The sequence below is a fragment of the Protomyctophum parallelum genome (genome assembly GCF_964188405.1).
Source record: "Protomyctophum parallelum genome assembly, chromosome: 19".
Lineage (NCBI taxonomy): Eukaryota > Metazoa > Chordata > Actinopteri > Myctophiformes > Myctophidae > Protomyctophum > Protomyctophum parallelum.
Genome location: NC_139717.1, coordinates 16,401,420 through 16,419,785, shown reverse-complemented (window position 1 = coordinate 16,419,785; position 18,366 = coordinate 16,401,420). Strand labels below are relative to the sequence as shown.

At 45.5% G+C, this 18,366-nt stretch overlaps 1 protein-coding gene across 1 annotated transcript in view; it reads left to right on the top strand.

The window, feature by feature from the left end:
- utrn (utrophin) overlaps window positions 1-18,366 on the top strand; it is a 285,060-nt gene that overhangs the window by 254,525 nt on the left and 12,169 nt on the right.

Here is an 18,366-nt window from a genome sequence, read left to right as displayed (position 1 = left end):
ACAAAAGTATTTAATATGGCCCTTTATAGATTCCATGGTCGGAAGCTGGGGCATATTTTTGCAAACCCGTTTGACGACTCAAACTGTCAAATCATGGCTGCACAGCACACACCATCAACAAGAAACTTTTTTAAAGAATCACTTTTACAAGATTTTTGGCATGGCATGCATTTAGATCAATCAACATACCTGTGTTGGGTTAACTTGTGAAATTAAAATATACAATTTTTAGCTTTTTATTGGGAAGGTATATTATTCTTCCGGTTTGAGGGTAAGGAAGTTCCAGATTGAGGGTTCCGGCCTGATGACAACAAAACCAGGACTACAACATGACGTAACGATATCATCCGTTCTCGACCGGATCACACGGCAATTTAGTAACACAGAGGTGGAAAGCCTGGTGACGCGAGGTTATACAATTATTGTTGGTGCTCATAAACTAGCCTTTACACTGGCAGATTTGTGTCTACAAACTTCAAAATCCAAACTTGACTACTGGTGTTTTTCTCACCTTAATTGGTAGCTCGAACACACAGATGCTTGCCAGATCTGACCACCCATCTCTGGCCCATAAACCAATGCAGAAATACACACTGTGGGCTATTAACACAGTGGCCATTTTACTCTCACGTTAACATAGTCGGGGGGGAGACTCGGGGTCTGAATGGTTGACTTAAAATGACTGCTGTGTGAATTATGGTCAGTAGATGAGACTGAGAGTGGAACGACATAGACAGTCATTGTGCAGGACACAGATAGATCTGTTTCTCTCCACTCTTAAGTAATGCAGGGAGAGGAGACATTATCCCTACTCCACCTGGCTCTCTCTCTCTCTGTCTGGGCTACAGCTCATTTTGTGCTCACTTGAGAGGAAAAGCCATTATCTAGCTCCTGAGCAACACCGACACACACACACACACACACACACACACACACACACACAAGTCACGACACAAACACATATTTCCGGGCAATAATGAGGTGAGGAAGATGATGGAGCAGTGAAGGCTAATGGGAAGAAGAGCAAAGCTGTGGTGACCAGATGCAGTCTTGTGGAGATCGAACTACAGCTCCTTGTCCTTTCACTCTAATTGCTCATTATATTAGCATCTCATTTGACTTACTTAGTAACAACTCTTCATGCGTATTCTGTCGCTAAGTAGATACAGCAGAGTAGGTTACTTAATTAAGTTGTACTTTATTTATTCCCCTGGGGAAATGTGTTCCATGTACAGTATTTACCCTACTAGCCGCAGAGCATCTTTCTTTATTTTTTAAGTGGTGCAAACCACTTCCTTAAGTGAGTATGTGTGTGGGTGCCTGCCTGCCTGCCCCCCCCCCCCCCCCCCCCCCCCCCCGGGGACCCCCACACGGAGTTGCATCACTTACTTCACACGGGTGTGATTTTTTTCTTTTTTTAAAGAATTATATTTGGGCTTTCATGCCTTTACATAAGGATTTGGAATACCTTTGGATTTTTTAGAGCCCGGGGCCTGCCATTCTGTGTCGTAGGCTCAATATGTCCGTTTGTCACCTCCCCTTCACAGAGGAGACCTTAGCAGTAATGTTGAAGGTTGTTTTGTAATCCTCTAGGCGAGAGATGTTTTCATGATCCTCATGAATGCCCACCTTCCATCCGTTTTCAGACGGCGTGTTTTAATGTAAAGTGTTGACAACTACAGTTCTTTAATTAGCCCCTGCAACACTTGTTATAATCAGCACAAGGCCTCTGTCTGGATTATTAAACAAAATGTTTAAACAGGATTTTCTGTTTAGCGTGCCATTTTCTAATTAAATGCGGTGGTTTGGGGTTTGCGATTACATTTCCCTGTGTATTAAATGCCTTTTCCGCTGATGAATGAGCATAAATGGCCTCTAAAACTATCCGTCCCAAAATAATTATGCTGAGAACTGGTGAATGGTACAATAGTGTGTGTGTGTGTGTGTGTGTGTGTGTGTGTGTGTGTGTGTGTGTGTGTGTGTGTGCTTCATTCAGAAATGAACAGCCAAAATCTTTTTAAATTAGTTCCTTTAAATATCGTAAATATAAATAGTCTTTTTTATTTTATTTTATTTATTTATTTATTTAATTTAGTCTCTTGCACATCTACAAAAACAAGGAGAACACCACCAAACAAGGGCCCAATGCACTGAAAGAGAAGAAACTCCCGCACGCTGTCTTCAAATGCAAATCAAAAGGTTTAATGGGAAACAATGTCTCAGTCTCAGTCTTTAGAACACAGAGAGAGAGAGACCATCTTTATACCCCTTTCAGAACGACGAGGGCACCGGGAGAGAATTTCCATAGACGTTTCAGAAAGTATTTATTTAAAGACCTTTAAACTTCGGACAATTCAAAACAGCTCCTGACAAATCATGACAATAAATTACTCTTCATATAACCACCGCGCTCTGACTATACAGTACTGTCCCCTTCGTCTGTACCAGGCCAGTACCTAGAGGTACCTATAGGTTTTTAAAAGAACCTGGGTACCTCTGGAAGCCACACCTCTGATGGGTGTGGTTTAGTCTTAAGGGGTGTGTTTTTTTCACCCACTGTGTAATATAATAAACGGACAGTAGGTGGCAGTAGGACAGTAGGACAGAGGCCAGAGCAACAATATTTGCCTCTGAGATGTAGTGGAGTAGAAGTAAAAGTATTGGAATTCATGAATACTAAAGTAAAGTACAAATGCCTCAAAATTGTACAGTACTTAAGTAAATGCACTTACTTTCCACCACTGTGGAATGGTGAGTGACTTTCTTAATATCATTTAAATATAAAAACTTAAATTAATAGGTTTACCATGCATGCCAAAATAGGATCTTTTCAATGGTTTTGTGATGTCATCAGGAGTAAGTCAGTAACAGTTTATATTTACCCCTGACTGTCACTAGGCTCTTTGAATATGCTTTCTCAAAGCCTGTATCTGTTTAAGAGTAATAAAACAAGTCTAAGGTTTAATCCAGGGGTTTTCAACTGATTATGAACCAGGGACCACCACCCTGACTGAAACTTAACCTGGGGACCACCACCCTGACTGAGAATCAACCTGGGGACCACCACCCTGACTGACAATTAACCTGGGGACCACCACCCTGACTGAGAATCAACCTGGGGACCACCACCCTGACTGAAAATCAACCTGGGGACCACCACCCTGACTGAAAATTAACCTGGGGACCACCACCCTGACTGAGAATCAACCTGGGGACCACCACCCTGACTGAAAATCAACCTGGGGACCACCACCCTGACTGAGAATCAACCTGGGGACCACCACCCTGACTGAGAATCAACCTGGGGACCACCACCCTGACTGAAACTTAACCTGGGGACCACCACCCTGACTGAGAATCAACCTGGGGACCACCACCCTGACTGAGAATCAACCTGGGGACCACCACCCTGACTGAAACTTAACCTGGGGACCACCACCCTGACTGAGAATCAACCTGGGGACCACCACCCTGACTGAAAATCAACCTGGGGACCACCACCCTGACTGAAAATTAACCTGGGGACCACCACCCTGACTGAGAATCAACCTGGGGACCACCACCCTGACTGAGAATCAACCTGGGGACCACCACCCTGACTGAGAATCAACCTGGGGACCACCACCCTGACTGACAATTAACCTGGGGACCACCACCCTGACTGAGAATCAACCTGGGGACCACCACCCTGACTGAAACTTAACCTGGGGACCACCACCCTGACTGAGAATCAACCTGGGGACCACCACCCTGACTGAAAATCAACCTGGGGACCACCACCCTGACTGAGAATCAACCTGGGGACCACCACCCTGACTGAGAATCAACCTGGGGACCACCACCCTGACTGAAACTTAACCTGGGGACCACCACCCTGACTGAGAATCAACCTGGGGACCACCACCCTGACTGAAAATCAACCTGGGGACCACCACCCTGACTGAGAATCAACCTGGGGACCACCACCCTGACTGAGAATCAACCTGGGGACCACCACCCTGACTGAAACTTAACCTGGGGACCACCACCCTGACTGAGAATCAACCTGGGGACCACCACCCTGACTGAAAATCAACCTGGGGACCACCACCCTGACTGAAAATTAACCTGGGGACCACCACCCTGACTGAGAATCAACCTGGGGACCACCACCCTGACTGAAAATCAGGAGTAAGTCTGTAACAGTTTATATTTACCCCTGACTGTCACTAGGCTCTTTGAATATGCTTTCTCAAAGCCTGTATCTGTTTAAGAATAATAAAACAAGTCTAAGGTTTAATCCTATTTAAAAAAAATAGGCCTATCAGTTTTTTTTTCTTCCTGAAAACCCTAAAAAAAATCACTTAGGCATAACTAAAAAAACATTGCATGGATGCACCTGGGACGTATCCTCAGTGATGTATCCTGAGGTCATTATTTTAAGAAGAAGACAACATTGAAGTGACATAATGGACACATTCCTTTGTTTTGTTTTGTCTTGTTTGATTATTGTTCAATGACATTCATTTGGAAAACTGCTTTGGGGTTAAGCAGAGGAATATACTGAGGGTGGAACCCCCCGTGGAACCCCCCCCCCCACTCTCTCTCTCTCTCTCTCTCTCTCTCTGTATGCTCACTACTGTATACAATTAACATAACCTGTTTGGCTAGACACTGGGGAGAGAGAGTCAAATACTACTAAAAGATTGCAACAGACTAGCATTTTTAATCAGCACAAACCAGGACATGCTAAATACAGGCATGTTTGGGTACAGAGCCTGCTTTTAACTAATTCAGATGGCATTTGGCATTTGGGGTCCTCAGAACAGATTGTTCAAAGACTGAGCTTAAATCTGAATTTGCTACACCAAATCATAAGAAAACAAAAAGAAAGCTATCTCACACACTGGAACAGATCTACTCAAAACCAGAGCAAAATGGAATGCTATTTAGCTCTAAACAGGGAATACACATTAGTAGAATACTTGAGCACAGTAACTGACCCAAAACTAAGGAAAACTTTAACTCAATATAGACTCAGTGAACACAGTCTTGCGAGGAGAGCACAGTTGGCACCCTGGCACCATTGTTTGGGACACAGCTAAAGGTGTTGAATGCGCCGTGGGGGGTGGGGTAATATGAACTGTCTTGCCAGTAAACTGAAGTTCCCTGGCAAGTATTAAATTAAATTCGTATTTAACATCATTAAATACGAATTAAAATACTCTATATTCTCTTGCATCCAAAGAGCCTAAAGTATTACCGATTTCCAATACTTTTACTTCTACTCCACATCTCAGAGGCAAATATTGTAATTTGGCAGGCAGGCAGACAGACCCTTACTATCAATCTATTTTTTTTAAAACCTCCTTTTTCAGCATTGAGGGCTATATAATTATAATTTAGGCCAATATCTTGGTTTGTAAAGAAAAACACTTGTTTCCCAATAAGTTACTTTTATTTTCTATAAATAACAAATCAAAATGAGAATAATAAAAGGTTTAACAACTTTGGGTTTTATGCCCTAACATTTTTTAAATGTTTCTTTAAGATGAGATGACTTGTAACATTCTTGTTAAGCTCTAAGTAAGTAAAAGAAAAAAAAGAGACAAATAGTAAATACAAAGTTCAACCAAACAATTACGTTTTTTGGCTGTTACAAATTCTTCTACTTTGTAGAATGTTCACATTGTTTGAACAGGTAAGACTATAAGAGCGAAAGTGTGAATACTAGTTAGTGCAATTTGATCTGCATGGCTCAGCCCTTCAGTGATTTGTGCCCTCACTTTATCATACTGTACATGCCAGGCAACACACGTGTGGTCATATGCGACCTGCATGGCATTTTGTAACGTGGTTCTGCAACTCTCTAAGCCCTTCCAGCCTTTCAAGTGTGGAGGTGTTAGTTGGATTCGGGGGTTGAGGCAAAGTAGTAGCCTGACCAGCTTATTAGCATGTCTAAAGAGACACTTGAAGCTGGAGATCCTATCATATCGTTCTCAACCTGTGGGACCCCAGATGACAGTGAAGTGTCAATTTAAGGACTTTTAAGACTTTTATAATGCCTCAAAGGCTCTAAAAGAAAAAATACCATTACTGCATCAAAAGTAATCAGCAAACCATGCTATAAAAACTGGTCAAACTGGTGAAAATAGCCGATCTACAAGTTCACAACGAGCTTGTAGATTGGCTATTTTCACAATATTTATCTGTGGAACCATTCTGTTGCTTGTCTGGGTGGGGGATCCCCAGTTCAAATATGATTACTTTGGGGGTCCTCAGAACAGGGGGTCCTCTCAAAAAAATTTACAAGATATATTGTGCCAGTTCAATTCTTGTTGGGAGCGTACCTATGTTCCCCAGGTTCTATGTTCCCCACCATGCAAAAAAGGTTCTTTGTTGAATATTTTGTTTTACATGCTGTAATTATACAGTTTGGCTGATTATTCCAATGAATTGGATTCAGTTGTAAAAAGAGCTGGCTTATTTAGTGGGTGGAAGGGGCCCGGTTGAAAAGTAATATAAAGTAATATGTAACTATATTACTCTTGATTCCAAGTAATAAGTAATGTCATAGTATTACTATTTCTAATGAGTAATAAGTAAAGTAAACATATTACTCTTAAGTAATATTGCCCCAGATGACAGTTGGTAACCATTTGGTTACCAACGCTCCATCATTTAGGCTGCATATGGGGACCACCTGGAATCCCCCCAAGGACCACTGGTGGTCCCCAGACCACCTGGAACCCCCCCAAGGACCACTGGTGGTCCCCGGACCACCTGGAACCCCCCCCCAAGGACCACTGGTGGTCCCAGGACCACCTGGAACCCCCTCGAGGGCCACTGGTGGTCCCCGGACCACCTGGAACCCCCCCAAGGACCACTGGTGGTCCCCGGACCACCTGGAACCCCCCCAAGGACCACTGGTGGTCCCCGGACCACCTGGAACCCCCTCGAGGGCCACTGGTGGTCCCCGGACCACCTGGAACCCCCCCAAGGACCACTGGTGGTCCCCGGACCACCTGGAACCCCCTCGAGGACCACTGGTGGTCCCCGGACCACCTGGAACCCCCTCGAGGGCCACTGGTGGTCCCCGGACCACCTGGAACCCCCTCAAGGACCACTGGTGGTCCCCGGACCACCTGGAACCCCCTCAAGGACCACTGGTGGTCCCCGGACCACCTGGAACCCCCTCAAGGACCACTGGTGGTGCACTAAGGGGGTAGCTTCATCTCTCTGCTAAGGGGGTCCCTGCTTCATATCTCTCTCAGCTAAGGGGGGTCCCTGCTTCATCTCTCTCTCAGCTAAGGGGTCCCTGCTTCATCTCTCTCTCAGCTAAGGGGGTCCCTGCTTCATCTCTCTCAGCTAAGGGGGTCCCTGCTTCATCTCTCTCTCAGCTAAGGGGGTCCCTGCTTCATCTCTCTCTCAGCTAAGGGGGTCCCTGCTTCATCTCTCTCAGCTAAGGGGGTCCCTGCTTCATCTCTCTCAGCTAAGGGGGTCCCTGCTTCATCTCTCTCTCAGCTAAGGGGTCCCTGCTTCATCTCTCTCTCAGCTAAGGGGGTCCCTGCTTCATCTCTCTCTCAGCTAAGGGGGTCCCTGCTTCATCTCTCTCAGCTAAGGGGGTCCCTGCTTCATCTCTCTTTCAGCTAAGGGGGTCCCTGCTTCATCTCTCTCTCAGCTAAGGGGCCCCTGCTTCATATCTCTATCAGCTAAGGGGGTCCCTGCTTCATCTCTCTCAGCTAAGGGGGTCCCTGCTTCATATCTCTCTCAGCTAAGGGGGGTCCCTGCTTCATCTCTCTCAGCTAAGGGGGTCCCTGCTTCATCTCTCTCTCAGCTAAGGGGGGTCCCTGCTTCATCTCTCTCTCAGCTAAGGGGGTCCCTGCTTCATCTCTCTCAGCTAAGGGGGTCCCTGCTTCATCTCTCTCAGCTAAGGGGGTCCCTGCTTCATCTCTCTCTCAGCTAAGGGGGGTCCCTGCTTCATCTCTCTCTCAGCTAAGGGGGGTCCCTGCTTCATCTCTCTCAGCTAAGGGGGTCCCTGCTTCATCTCTATCTCAGCTAAGGGGGTCCCTGCTTCATCTCTCTCAGCTAAGGGGGTCCCTGCTTCATCTTTCTCAGCTAAGGGGGTCCCTGCTTCATCTCTATCTCAGCTAAGGGGGTCCCTGCTTCATCTTTCTCAGCTAAGGGGGTCCCTGCTATTAAGACTTAATAGCTCTGCTCATCATGGGCCGACGCCACCTGGTGGTTGAATAGCTACTCCACACTCCACAATAAACCTGTGGGTGTGGCTGAGAATCTGGGGGTGTGTCTGTGGGTGTGTCTAACATAGATACCTGTAGGTACCCATGGATGTCATTTTGAGATCGAGGAAGAAACGGATAGGATTGTACCGTAGGTGCGCTACACGTTCAAAACATATCAAAATAAAGGCAGTGAGTTGCGATATTGAGGGGGCAGAAACCGAGCGCTTGAGCGCTGTTCATGCAGCCTGGAGAGGGACAAGCTGGAGTTTGAAATACATTGTTTTCAACGAGGGCGGCGCAAATAAGAGCAATTTTCGGCATGTGTGCATTAATATAAAGTCACTTTTTTCAGCCATCTGCTGTATTACACATCGTATTTAAGCCTTAAAAGTGTTAAAAACAAAACAATGCTGATGCTCACTCTATTATACAATCTATGCAGATTGACTATGAGGCATCTATGGCAGACCATGTGCCTGTGATATTAGTGCTTGATGTGGACAGTCTCCCTGAGTTGTCCCAAGATGTAGATAGCATCAGTAAGGGGAAGATAGATTGGTCTAAACTCACTAATGATGATCTCTTGGCTTATTATGAGAGAACTGATGTTGCGCTGAGCGATGTAGTTTTGCCCTATGATGCAATTTTATGTGCTAATGTCAATTGTAATATAAATTCTCACAACGAGGACCTTTGTACCCTGTATGAATCTATTGTGGGGGCTATGTATGAGGCTAGTAGACGCTTTTTTTCTTTTCATAATAAGAATAAAAATATTAAGCCTGGCTGGAATAAGCATGTGGCTGCACATCATGCAGAGGCAAAGAGGGCCTATAAGGCTTGGGTACTAGCAGGTCGGCCCAGACAGGGACCTCTCCTGGACCATAAAAAGCAAACTAATGCCAGGTATAAATATGCAATACGCTTCGTTGGCAAGCAGGAAGCGACGATGAGAGCGGACTCTATGGCTGAAAAGCTCCTTGACCATAATGCTACAGGGTTCTGGAAGGAGGTGAGAGCTCTGAACAGAAATAACACTCCTTTGCCATGCAGCATGGAGGGTGTCTCTGGTGTGGACAATATCGCAGAGGTGTGGAGGCAGCACTACTCTGATATATTCAACTGCGTTAAGAGTGACCCCTATGAAGTGGGAATTATGCATGACAGTGACGCTGTTGGTGTCACAGCCAATGAGGTTCTCCAAGCTATAACGCAGCTATCTGACAACAAAGCTAGCGGCTCAGATCAAATCACTGCAGAGCATCTTAAACATGCCAGCCCTAAGGTTGCGGTTCTACTAGCCATATGTCTCACTGGTCTCATGACACATGGATTACTGCCCCACACTATGTTGTCTGTCACTCTGGTACCAGTTATCAAGGACAAGGCAGGAAAAGTGGGGAGCTTGGATAATTATAGGCCTATTGCTCTTGCCAGTGTATTGTCCAAGGTCCTTGAAAGGATCCTATTAGCTCGTTTAGGCTCCTTTTTTAATACCACTGACAATCAGTTTGGGTTTAAGGCTAAACATGGTACTGACCTCTGCATTTATGCCTTAAAGGAAGTGGTCGATAACTACAAAAGCCATAATTCTTCTGTTATAGTTGGTTTTATTGATGCTTCCCGTGCCTTTGACAGGGTCTGTCATCGGAAGCTGTTCCTAAAACTGAAGGAAAGGGGGGTGCCTGACAGCATCATAAGAATCCTGGCATACTGGTATGCTAACCAGAGCATGCAGGTTAGATGGGGAAGTGGGGTCTCGGCTCCGTTTACTGTAGGTAATGGGGTCCGGCAGGGGGGGTTACTCTCCCCAGCCCTATTTAATCTTTACATGAATGACCTCTCTGTTCAGCTGAATAACTGTAACACAGGGTGTATGATTGGAAACTCTCTGGTAAACAATCTGATGTACGCTGATGACTTGGCAATACTCTCTCCCAGTAGTGCTGGCTTTCAACAGCTGCTAAATGTATGCTCCGAATATGGGGTAGCGTATGATATTAAATATAATGCCAAAAAGAGCGTAGTAATGTTCTGCAGGACGAAAGGGGATAAAGACCTCTCCTTTCCCTCCTTTTATTTATCTGATCAGGTGTTATCCATTTGCAGTAAAGCCAAGTATCTGGGACATGTGATAACTGACCAACTGTCTGATGATGAGGATCTGTATAGGCAGCGCCGTATACTGTATGCTCAGGCAAACATGCTGGGGAGGAAATTCCGCTCATGTTCACCTGAGGTTAAAGTTAATCTTTTTAGAGCATACTGTACTCCCCTCTATACCGCCCCCTTGTGGGTGAAATTTAAGAAAGCAAGTTTGTATAAACTGCAGGTTGCCTATAATGACTGCATGCGTATATTATTGAACAAACCAAGGTGGAGCAGTGCAAGTGAGTTATTCTGTAGTGTGGGAGTTTACACCTTTCATGCATTACTGAGACACTTGATGTATAAATTTATGTGTCGGCTCAATGAGTCTAGAAACTGCATAATTATGCTGCTATGTAACCCCAGCCTCAGTAGCACCAGGTACCGGTCTGCTTTCTGGAAGCACTGGTATGAATGTTTATTGTAAAAATGATGTTTTTATGGGTTAGGGGTGTTTCTTCTCTGTATGTACTGTTTTATGTTATTGGACCCTGAGTCTGAACAAATAAAGTTGATTGATTGATTGATTGAATGCTGTCCTTATTGGCAGATAACGTATAATCTGAGTGTAATTCCAATGAGAGGAGTAACATTTGGACACCCAGGTGAAAAGAGCCATGTTATTGTCCGAACACTAATTCGTCCAACTTAGCTCTATGACCCGCCGCCCTCAAGCATCCAGTGACAACCTTCCTAAACGTTAAGTTGATCCTTGTCTTAAACCTCTTCTCCGACCAAATCAAATCGTTGCAGTGAAGCACGCTGGCCATCTGGAGCCGTGCCAGGCCTTAGAGTAACATTAAACATCACATGCGTCAGGAATTAATAGTCCTTCCCTTTTGTCCTTTTGCAAACCTCTCATTCAGAGCGTCAGGCTTTTTTACTCTCTGCTTGTAAGAGTTGCGTCTAATTCTTTAACGCCATCCCACCAGAGTTTATTTTCTGTCTACTAGAAAGTCAGTAGCAATTCTACTTGGTTCTTACTCGACACACGTGTACTGTACATGCAAATCACCCATTATTACACACTAAATGCTATACAGGGAGGAGGCCAGGGAGGTGGAGGGAATTTGAACGGCGACATCTGAACAACTACTGTCTCAGCTCAAATGCAAAGTGAACGCAGAAGAGTGACTGCGTAACATTTAAGAAAACATCTACCGGTTTCATTTTTTTCCACCCTCTATTTCCCATTCCAAGTGCGTTTGTCTTATATCACCAGCGCTGCTTTTCAGTACATTTTCTGAAAATGTGTACATTTCAAGTACTATTTTCAGCAATAATTGTTTTGGTGGGTAGATCTTGTTGAGCTGGTCATTTTGAAAGTACATAGCTCTTGTCTCAAGTCCAAAAAGTGTGGTCAGTCAGTCACCCCTGGCTTAAATGGACCGCCTGACGTACTGTGGGCGTGTGTGAGTTAGCTTGAAGCGAATGAGAAGTAGACAGACTGATTTAGTGGGAGTATATACAGTAACTATTAGCGAATGAATGGAAGGGGCGGCCGGACCATCTCCCGGAGACTTCCTATTGGTTCACCAACCTCCCCCCCACTGCTCCCAACTCCACACAGCAGAGAACACTGACGTCACCACATTTGGAGTGACACCCCTCTTCTGCCCTCTTATTGGTTATAGCGAAAATACGAGGCTGACTCCACTCGTAAGCCCGTTCTCGTGCATCTCTCGTCCAGGCGCTTTTTCCGTCTTTGAAATCAAACCGTAATTAGAAGTAGCTCCTGCATGTCGTTAACGAACTATCGCTGCGCTGCATCCAACCTGGCGACACCATTGTGAGCATGTCAGTGTTGCCAATGTTTCACATGGTTCAAAAGCCATTTTGCAAATTGGCGGGCCGTAGCCAGAGGCTTGAAGGATCCTGGCATCCAACGGTTTGGGCGGTTTCTTCTGCTCGGCAATTAAATGCCTGTATTATTTTTGGCTTTGTGTTGGCATGGGTGCCTTCTGACTAACTGGACCAATGCATGACTGTGTGTGCTCAGATGTGTCTTTGTGTTTGTCTGTGCATGCCCACGTGTCTTTTTTTGTTCATCTGAGAGAGAGAGAGAGAGAGAGAGAGAGAGAGAGAGAGAGAAAGAGACAGAGAGAGAAGCCATGATTAGAAAGAGAATGCAGTCTGTTTTCTTTCACTGTCGGCCAAAGCCAAAAGCCACCATCAATGCCGGTGGCAGCCAGTCACTAAAGGAGCCTAGCCATCTCTCTCTCTCTCTCTCTCTCTCTCTCTCTCTCTCTCTCTCTCTCTCTCCTCTCTCATGCAAATCTAATTTATCTGCCTTCATCCTTTGTTGTCTAATCGTGTACAGTGTTACCTTTTTGTGCTCAGCCAGCCTTGCTTTCAGTTGAAGCTCTGAACTGAATTTATTTGTGTTAACCATCACAGCGGAAAGATAAGCCCCCCCCCCCCCCTCCCCCCCTTCCCTAAGAAAGAAGAAAAAGAAAACAGTCTTTTGAAAATCCTTCACAAGCTTTAAAAGGTCTCATCACAGGGGAGTGGTGAAAGGATTTTTGCTCATTGTTTCCTTCCACTTGTAGCGCTTCCCTTTACCTTGTCCTGTCTCACTTTGACACTCTATCCTGTTCACTGTCTATCTCTGTCCTTTGTGACCCAGCCCTGCCATACAGTGCTATTCAGCCTCAGTGGAGGGGGTCAGTGTGTGCATGTGCGTGCGCGTGTGCGTGCATGCGTGCGTGCGTACATGCGAGATATGTAAATTAACTACGCATCGGGGCCATTTGACTGAAGTCCTGCTTCCCAGTTGGCTATAAAAGCTCCCCTCAGGCGTGTCCTCCCTTCACCCTCACCGAGCACCGCTGGCTGCCTCTCTGCCCAACGGATAGCTCTACCATCCATCACTGTTAATGCAGGTTTCATGCTTTCATTAGTGTCTTCCCCTCACCACCACCCTTTCCTTACATAACCCCTCCTGCCCCATCTCTTCACCACCACCACCCTTTCCTTATACATAACCCCTCCTGCCCCATCTCTTCACCACCACCACCCTTTCCTTATACATAACCCCTCATGCCCCATCTCTTCACCACCACCACCCTTTACTTATACATAACCCCTCCTGCCCCATCTCTTCACCACCACCACCCTATTCCTCCTCTTCATGTTTCTCTCCCTCCAGTGTTTCAGCTATACTCTCCTTTAGGGAATCGGCGTTAAGCAGAGAGCTGACCTGATCACGACAGTAGTCCCCATTTGCGCGTTCTCTCTTTCTCCCCCTCTCTCTCTCTCTCTCCCCTTTTTCCGAACTCTCCTGAACTTGAACGCAGCATTTCTTTTTACGTTGAAAGAATGTGTCTTGTGTGTGGAGAAATCCATGTCGTACGTCATCTCCGGGGTCGCGGCCTGAAAATATTTATATTTTTGCTATTTTTACCCAAAAGTTTCATTTTAAGGAATTTCAGACTCTGCCTCTATCATTCTCTGCACGTCCCTGCTCTCTCTCTCTCTCTCTCTCTCTCTCTCTCTCTCGTCCCCAGGGTTTTTTCTCTGCATGCCTGCTGTAGCGTCCTGCTGTGTTGGGTCCTGTTTAATTGGTCATTCAATGTGTGAAGGAACGGCTTCATCCTCCTCACAGACACACACAGCACCACCGACTTTCTGACTTCCCCCACTAAACATCCCTCTCTGTAAAAGTCTGCGTGTGTGTGTGTGTGTGTGTGTGTGTGTGTGTGTGTGTGTGTGTGTGTGTGTGTGTGTGTGTGTGTGTGTGTGTGTGTGTGGTTTCCTGAGGCTTTCTAACAAGTTCTACTGATGCACGTTAAGCTATGGGGCTGTGTCAAATCCGCCTTCCCCGTGTCTCTCTTTCCATGGATCTTATTGTTAACTGGCTGACTCAGCTTTCCCACCCTGACAACCGTCTCCATGAAAGAATGAGAATGACGGATAACTTAAACCCTCTCTGTGTTTGAGGGAGAGCCCGCGCCGTGCTGCATGTGTGTCCGCGTGCACCCGCTGCAGCACATCACGACAAGAGGAGGGAAACATCCATCACGGGTGTCAAAGACGGGAAGAAAAGTATTTTTTGGAGTGAGAGAGGGGAGGGAGGTGGGATAAGTAGAAGGAGAAAAGAAAGAGAATGTCTGGGTGTGTTGTGAGAAAAAGAGAGCCTTACCTACTGTAATTATTCCTGGCGACATGGTATTGGAATGTTTTCAGAGATGCGAAGATTCCGCAAATACTTTGAGAAAAGGTTTTGAGTTCCCGGAGAGTTTTTGCATCTTACAGTAGCACCATTCATTCATGGCTCACCTCGGGAAAAGTTCAGCTTTGGCGCGACGCATTGTGTTGCTTTTTGTTAAGCTTGAATACAATGGTACACCAGGGGCTTAGCCGCCCTACGGTACACTCTTCAGCTTTATGTAGGTTGAGCGCAACGCTGTCTGCTCGGCATTCTTTGTTCCCGAGGTTGATGTGGACCACGTGCGCAGCATTCATTTGCTGCCCGCACTCCATCCATAGTCCTTTCCCATGAAACATAGCGTAATTATGTCGGAGACAAAGCTTGCTCTTTGGAGGCCTTCTTGATATGCGCGTGACGGTCTTGATAAACTGAACAAGCCGTGGACATTTTGCTGAACTCACTGTCTTTGTCCAGCACAAATCATTTCAATGGCGCCCTACGACAAATGTGCCACAGACTTCTTAGTGTTATGTTTTCCCTAGCTGGAGGATGTTATGTCTAACTTGGTTATGGGTGCACTGCGCGCACCAAGTTGTGTCCCCGAGATTTTTGAGTGCCTCGGAATATCATAAATTCTAATGTGCCGGCGGGTTCAGTTTATTCACACGAGGCGAGAGCATAAAGACGAAGTACTAAGAAAGAGCTATAAAATGTTATTTACATAGACAGATACAAAGAAAAGTAATGTTTTGCAGACGAAGCAGACATGGCTAAGACTGTAGTGCATTTTGGATCACAGAACACGCAGCTGTTTGCAGCTGTGAATTCATATCACGTAGTATACATCATCGTCATATGAGCTTTATACTCATTGTGTGAAGCCCACTGGGTGTCTTCCGTCCTGTTTGCTACGGCATTACAGACTACACTGCATGTCTGAAATTACAGACTACACTGCATGTCTGCATTATAGGCTACACTGCATGACTGCATTACAGGCTACACTGCATGACTGCATTACAGGCTACACTGCATGACTGCATTACAGGCTACACTGCATGTCTGCATTACAGACTACACTGCATGACTACATTACAGGCTACACTGCATGTCTGCATTACAGACTACACTGCATGTCTGCATTACAGACTACACTGCATGACTGCATTACAGGCTACACTGCATGACTGCATTACAAACTACACTGCATGTCTGCATTACAGACTACACTGCATGACTACATTACAGGCTACACTGCATGTCTGCATTACAGACTACACTGCATGACTACATTACAGGCTACACTGCATGACTGCATTACAGACTACACTGCATGACTGCATTACAGGCTACACTGCATGACTGCATTACAGACTACACTGCATGACTGCATTACAGGCTACACTGCATGACTGCATTACAGGCTACACTGCATGACTGCATTACAGACTACACTGCATGACTGCATTACAGGCTACACTGCATGACTGCATTACAGACTACACTGCATGACTGCATTACAGGCTACACTGCATGACTGCATTACAGACTACACTGCATGACTGCATTACAGGCTACACTGCATGACTGCATTACAGGCTACACTGCATGACTGCATTACAGACTACACTGCATGACTGCATTTCATGCTAGGCTGCTCGACTGCATCATAGGCTACAGTCGCTACACTGAGTCCAGGGGATGGAGACGTGTACTACTCAAGAAGTAGTGTTGAGCAGGTGGTGCGGCCGTGCGGGGCGATACCACCCAGCCATCACACAGCCTAAACCAACATAACCATAATATTTGCACACGGCAGGCCTTCCTAACACTAATTGCATTTGCTGTAAAAAAATAAATAAAATAAATAAATAAAACTAAATTAGGCCTATTTTCTGTTATTCCCCTGCCCCAGAGGATGTCCCGGGCCTTATTTAGTGTTAATATTCATTCACGTGCCCAGGCCGTAGCGTAACGGTCTGGGCACCGGACTGGTAATCCAGTCGCAGTGTGCCGCGGGTTCGACTCCCGGACCCGACACGGCCTTTACTGCATGTCATCCCCCCATCTCTCTCCCGTTTCCTGTCAGCCTACTGTCTGTCCCTTCAAAAAAAATCAATAAAAGGCGTAAGCCGCAAAAAGATATCTTAAAAATAATAATAATAATATTCATTCACGTTCAACCTCTTTGCTGGGGGTACACGGGGATGCAGCTGTACCACCCCCAGTAACCCTATAGTTTCTCTCTGTGTCTTTTTTTTCCTCCCTCGGCGGTGGCTCTCGCCCTTGCACTTGTACACTGTATATAAGCTTCCTATGTTTGTGCCAAGCTTCCCCACCCGTCCCCTCTCTTCACTCATCCATCTCCTCCCTGCCTCCGTTCGTTCGTTTCCATTATCAGATAATGGAAACCTGACACATCTGTGTTGCTCAGGGGATTGCGGTCTCATGGTGTGTAGCAGGCCTACAATAGCTCCACATATCTCACCCTGTAGTATCTCTGCTACCAACATACCAGTAGAGATCAGGTGCAACTTCAGCTGGCATTTTTCACTATGCACTTAAGCTGGCATGGGCCACACAAGGGCACACTATTTTTCTCCTTTGCCGAGATGAGTGATGCATGGTCTGTATGTATGGTGAGTCTATGAATGAGTGCAAAGGCAGGTTTTTAGTAATGTCAGACTCCTTTGCTTCTGTTGCATGTCGGGAAGAAACCACCTAACTCCAAAATGTTCATTTTTCAGGAAATGAAAAAAAGAAAAGAAAAAAAATCAAGAAATGAAGAAATATATATATATTTCTAAGATAAAGCAATCCTACGTCGTCAAAGTTGGTGTTGTGACTTTATGTATTGTCAATTACTTGCATGAGAGGGGGAGAGGTGGTGGAGTTAGGTGGTTTCCTCCCGACAGCAACGATGTGCTGTTGACACTGTGCCTGACTGATTATTTGCAGTAGATAGGAATGCAAATATATTTTCACTGTAGTCAATTAAAGAACTGGATTGAAACCACTGCCGTGTCCATGCATAATCATTACCTCAGCTGTGGAGCTGGTATAATTTTTTAGCCCCCATCATTATATTTGTCTGTCTGTCTGTCTGTCTGACACAAATCCTGAAATCATCCAACATTGTTTGACTGGTTGGCCAAACAACGATCCTCCAGGCTATGGACTGGAACTAGACAATTGGGTGCCTGCCTGTATTGGATCGACACCACCTATGGGATGTACCAGTAGCCAATCGCGGGCATGCAGTACATTCTTCAGCGCAAGCCAAGAAATGACAACTCCTGAAAGTTAAAGTTACGTTGAAGTTCAGAAACAAGCATATACATATTATTCTTTGTTGGCTCTTTTTTGCACTCTCTTGATATTATCTTATTTTGCTGTTGTTGTTATTGTCTACTATGCTGCTGCATTGTCTGAAGGAAGCCAAACCAAAAAATAAGTGTTCCTCTTATGTACACAAGACGTACTGTAATAATAAAGTACAGCCGTGAACCTTGAAAGTCACCTTTTACTTTTTGAGGGGTGCTAGCCCCTCCTATATATACAGCTCTTTGTCCTTTTTGTGTAACGCTGTTAACGCTGTGTAACACAAACATTAAATGCCATTGACAATGAAAGGAGAATTTACGTCATGTGTCTGAGCAAATCGACATGTTGTCACCATCGTACATGATGATGTACGATGATAAGAGTGCCCCTCACTCCACACATTTTTGGGGCTTTTTTCTGCCATTACTGATAGATGTATAGTTGGTAGACAGGAAACTGGGAGATGGATGCCGGGGGGGGGGGGGGGGGGGGACCCGTTTTGGTGTTAGCATTATGTTATGC